Source organism: Megalops cyprinoides, chromosome 9, assembly GCF_013368585.1.
Source record: "Megalops cyprinoides isolate fMegCyp1 chromosome 9, fMegCyp1.pri, whole genome shotgun sequence".
Taxonomy (NCBI): domain Eukaryota; kingdom Metazoa; phylum Chordata; class Actinopteri; order Elopiformes; family Megalopidae; genus Megalops; species Megalops cyprinoides.
In genome coordinates this window covers 20,571,429-20,577,444 of record NC_050591.1, presented here as the reverse complement: position 1 = coordinate 20,577,444, position 6,016 = coordinate 20,571,429, and positions in this window count along the sequence as shown.

Here is a 6,016-nt window from a genome sequence, read left to right as displayed (position 1 = left end):
CAGCTGGTATGGGTCCCCCAGGTCCTGGTAAGACAGGTTCAACTCCTGCAAAAATCAAGGAACGCAAGAGATGGGAAAACAGTGTTATATAAGAATGCACACACACACACACACACACACACACACACACTTTCACAGTCTGTGTGTGTGTGTGTGTGTATGTATGTATTATGCACATGTGTGCATATGCATGAGTATGCAAGTGTAAATGCGCACACGTGTATTTCATGGCTGCCACAGAAATGGGATCTGATGACTAATATAGGCATGACAGGAGAATTATCTCTCACCACACAATTCTCCCAGTTCTCCTGCAATCTCTCCTCCCAGCTCTGCGCCTCGTTCACTCTCCTCATCCCTCTGTGGGCGTGCTGCTCCCCCCTCAGGAAGAGCTCCTCCTCTGAGGGACCTGATCGGTGGACAGACAGCAGACATATTGTAGACTGTCAGGTCCTCAAATTCAACAACAAATTGGATGACAAATGCTGAGCGCTGGTAACAAATGCTGAGTCCTCAATAAACTAGGCTATTACAAAAACCTTGCAATAGTGAAGGGAGAGTGAAGCTTCATAAATTTCATAATGACAGACTATGCTCTCCATATGAAAACACATACAGTATATGTTTGGTATTGATAAGGGCATCGCTAACAATGTTATCCCTCCACCAAAAGGTTCACGAAGCTTCATTCCCCCATAATTACCTGCCAGCACTCCTTGAGGATCAGCGCTAACTCTGTAAAAAGGATGAGTCATGCAGTGGATGATGCACAGGCTAATTTTGAGAGCTGCGGCTGCAAAATGATTGTGCAGGGATGTGGTCTCACCTTCTCTGACCCTGGGGCAAGCCAGCTGGTCACCACGAACATCGTGTTCCTCTAACTTGTACCACGAAACAAACCTAAACCGACTGGATGGAGACTGGAACAGAGGAACCACATTGGGACTATCAGAATCAAAAAATTCATTTTGCATTAATGGAAACTGATCTAATTCTGTGAAAACTATCAGCATAATCCTATGGAAAATGTGACTAATATAATACACATGTAGCCTGTTCCTAACCAAAATGCACCTGATCCTATAGAAAACTGGTCCAATTTCTATGGAAAGTTAAGATTAATCTGGTAGTAAATTCACATAAACCTCTGGTAAATTGGCCCTCCTGCAGGTCATTTTTCTAAGAAGCATTCACTGACTAATGATATTGAGTCCCTTGTCATAACAGAACCAAACAAAGGACGCCCAAGACCCTGTCACTTTAATGCTTCTAGCCCTTTCTTGGAAGTCCCAACTATGAGCTCAGGCATGAGCTATAACAGGAAACCATATCCCTTCCACACGACCTCAAACCCTGACCTGTGTTGTCACACAATATCGCCATAGAGTCAAAGAGCATGTGAACCATACAGCATGTGCTACATGTCATGAATTCATACAGGTATTAGCCTGTCATATTTAATAACAGAATGGATTTAGAAAACCCTTGGCAAGTTGCTACATTAAAACTTTAAAACTGTGACAAAGAATGTGCTGAAGGCACTGGAGACCCCTTTCCTCAGCTGATTGGGGCCACTACACTACACTACACTATGCTACACTACACACACACACACACACATGCATGTTCCACATCTTTCTCCCTCTCCCTCAACACGTACTGCATTTTCATCACTTCATTTTTGCTCAGCAGGGTGTTGACAAAAACAGGCAGAGAAAAACACCTTACTGCAGTGACTGTGACAGATCTGAAAAAAAAAAAAAACTGCTTCACTGCAAATGACAGGAGGCTTGCTGATAATGGTGAATACAATTAACCACACACACACACACACACACACACACACACACACACACACACAGAGGTAGCTCTCTCCCCTTTTTCTCTTAGCAATATGCCTCTCTGATCAGGATCCCATGTGTTGACTAGACTCCGAAAAGCTCTCTGTAACATAGCTGTGTGAAAAACCAGAATCTACAATGTCCCTCTACCAGGAAGCATGCATTTTTCCAGGACATTTTGGTACAAACTGCACCTTCCTTAGGGCTATCAGTGTATCATCTCACATAGCAAAAGGGCCACCACTATACCAAATTTCAAAATGATTTTTATGCGGCGACAGATAATCTAGACCATATACATGATAGGGATGTAAGATCACACCTTTCCTTTGCCAGCTCGTTATAATGAGCACACTGTTTGTTCAGAAAGATGTTTTTGAAATTCCATCAATGATAGAGAGCTGACAACGACAGGGAATGTTTCCGACGTTTTTTTGATATATCATCAGTGGTGGGCGCATGTCTCTGCCTGTTCCAGGTTGGGTGTCACTCACAGGGGAGGCGACGATGCCTGAGTCCGGACTCTGCTCCACTGAGACCCTTTGCCACGACGGTCCTGCCAAGGGGCTGTGGGTGTCACTGAGGTCAGAGTAGCGGGAAGAGTGAGACTTGGGAAGACTGTCATTGTTCGTTACCACACCCGAGGAACTGAGAGACAGGAAACAAGGGAGAGAGAGAGAGAGTGAGAGAGAAAGAGAGAGAGCGTGAGAGAGAAAAAGTGAGCTTGTGTGAACTCAAAGTATGAATTGTCCTCCATTTCAAGTACATTACGACCAAACATGAAGGATCTAATAGAAAATTGAGAGCATTTTAAAGTGCTGTTAGACCCTGTCCATTACATTTAAGTTCCATGAAATCTCTGTAGGTTCTCATATCGAAATGCAATCATTGGGGCTGTCGGTGCATTAAATTGATCAGACATGTTCCTGCACTAAATCGTGCAATCTTGGCCAGATCGACTGATTGAAATGCTACCCATCCCCTGTATCCGCTGCGTTGAAATTCTGACCTGCTTCGGTCCGTTTTGGGTTACCGTGAACTCTGCACCCTGGCCCGGATTAATGCGGTAGCCATAACAGCGGGACACCTGAGCAGGTGTCATTAACTTATAATTGTTGCATAAAGGACAGCGTGGACAGAGGATATCGTTTCGGTTGTTCTATAACCAACCACATGCACATTCATTCATGTCGTTAGTTGTGATGCTTCTTATAGAATCGTCTTTTGCTGCTTGAGAGCCGGAGACGTGTTCGTTACATCATGACACAGCCAAACTTTCTTATGTGAACAAGAAAATAACTGTTTTCATGACACCAGAAAATTAAGACAATAGTATAAATGCAAACAAATTTCACAGAACAAAAACGGACATAAAAATATCGAAAGCCTTTTAAAATAAATAATAAAAAACAGCGCGGGGGAAACAGTTTCGGCCAGCGTTTGGAGTCAAATTACCGTGCACTGAAATGCACAAACGACATTACTTTATACATCGACGCCACTTGCCCCTACCTTTCTGACATGTCCTAACGCTTTGCCGAGCTCCTGCAGTCTTTATCGCATAGTGAAGTTGGCGTTTTAATGATCCAGTGGCGCTGGTTCCCATGAGGGCGGACAGTAACTGCGGCTACACTGCTGGTTCGCGCAGGGAGACGGTGTGGCGCTAGTGCTGCCGCAGAAGCAGGTCAACAAGGGCAGGTGGCTGTTGCCTAGCAATGCGGCGTTTCGCAGGGTTAGGCTTCCAAATGCTTGAAACGGGCACTTAATTTGTCGAAGAAAATTCGAATTAATTTTGAAATAATTTTGCCCGTGTTATCAATGCATGTGTTCGAAATGAGTGAAGATTTGATAACATATGTCAAATAAAGAAGGTTGAAGGGAAGACAAACAGGAACAGAAATACAGATCTATTACTGGTATTATCATCAGCAATATACTGATATAAAAGGAAACCATTTACTGCCCAAGACCGTGAGGGTTGTTATCATGTTCTGTGAGATGAATGAAGATTTGCTACTTATCTTGGCAGTGAGCCTCCAATAACCTCAGCTTCAATTAACTGCAGGTTGGCCTCGCGGTGATCAATCATGCGCTGAAACATGCTGCAGGCGTACAGCAAATGCTTTTGGTCTTGAATACAAAAATATGAGCTGCAAAGAGCGAACTGTTGGAACAAAAACCTTTGCATTGATTTTTGTTTGCGGTGTAGCCTATTTGCTGTTGATTTTGTTGTGCGGTTTGATCATTTGACACCTTTTAAAATGCTAATTTATGTCTCCTGGCACTGGCCAGCTAATTATTTATGTCCAACATCTGGACAACCCTCTGAAATCTGTTTATCACCACCGGCTATCTGCTCCATGCTTTGGTGCCCCCTGTACTATAGTAATGTCCTCCTGACAGATGTCCCAGCCAATACCATTCTGGCTCTTCAGACCACCCAGGATCATTCCCCTTTTCAAATCTCAAGGTTTTCTCCCTTCCTACCAAGTCTGGTGCCACCTCTCTTCCTCATTTCCTTCAAAGTCTATTAACTTCATCTAGCGTCTGTTACAAAACTCTGGTTGTGGTGTACTATAACACACTTATTCCAAATGCCTACAGTCCCCATCACTGGTCATACTTGTCATTAGGGAGCCACCTGGAAATTAAAAGTGCACTTGGAACTCTGTCCATGAGTTCCAGGTGCACAACCACTTGATTCTGAGCACACACTGCTAAGAAGAACATGCTAAAGTAGTTGAACCAGTGGGGAGTGCAGGCGTGATGGGATCTTCCTGGAAGGCTGACTGAAGAGGGAGCATTGCTGCTCTCTCCCTTGGAACATGCCGTGCATTTTAATGTGCGCATGCTGGCTGTGGAGTTGGAACCATGGCTCTGCTAAATGTATGCCCAGATTCTGCCAAATGCTACCCCTAGGATAATGCCAAACCCTGCTCATGTCTTCCATGACCAGATGACCCCTCAGCGTCCATGACAACGATTGCATAACACTATGTGCCTGTGCTACGCTGCTGTGCTAAATAGCACCCCCTGGTCTCCAAATGCTACACAACCTCACCTTGGGAGATCCAGATGATGTCTCAGTGTCATCCTCTGATACTGTGGCAGATTCAGTCCTTGGTCATTGTGTTAAACTTTGCATTCCTGTTCGCTGTGACTGTGTAATAGTCTGCCTGCTGCTCTAACTGTGCTTATCGACTATGTTGTCATCAAGGTTTTATATCTCAAGATCTTCATGAGAGTAAGTCAGTGGCCATGACCCAAAAATAAAATAGAATAAAACAGAATCAGGTGATGATCACAGTGGATTTTGACACTACGTAGGCAAAGGCTCAGTGGAGACTTAGAGCTGTTTATGAAACCTTTGAACATTTTAGAGCCATTAGAAAGATGTGTGTGTGTGTGTGTGTGTATTATTGTGCACAAAACCATTTCAGTTGCACACAATTAGCCAAAACATTAAAGCTTATAAGTCTCATTACTAAACTCAGTTCGATGACAAATACAGAGTCATATAAAATGTAATGTTGGACACGAAATATGATCTGTGCTCAGTTGCTGGCTGTGTTTTTGAAGGTTATGGGTTTCAAGGCAACATCTCTTTTGTGCAGTGGGACAGAAGTCATTATCAGGCATAGCCAGCAGCTTCCACAGCGTGTTTTTTCCATCACCTGACACAGGGCTGGCATTGTTTTTGAGCTGTGTGGGAACTGCAGAGTCAGTTGAAACCCTCATGGTTATAAAGCGCTTAACCCCTTCATTCAATAGTTTCTTATGCAACCAGGGCTGCCTTATGTGATGAAATCCTGAAAACATGGAACTCAAAAACAGGAAAGCATCGACATTAGAAAAACAAGGAAAAAGTGGATGTCACACATAGCCGTTTTTTTTGCTGTGTCACTGTTATTTTCTATATGAAAATCAAAATTTAAATGTTAAATCATATTTATTCATATTAAGATGAATAACTCATCTAGCTTTATTAGACTTAAACGTGGTAATGTAGCAAAATGTGACTAGGCAGCAAAGAAATGCACCTGTTTTGCTCTCAGTGGTTAAGAGGCACTTTAGGGCCTAAAACCCCTCAATGAATGAATGAAAAGGTGTTAAGGAGTGCTTTGGGTCTCTTGAGAAGAGGAGAGTGTTACTACATTGGGAATCTCACTCAGCTA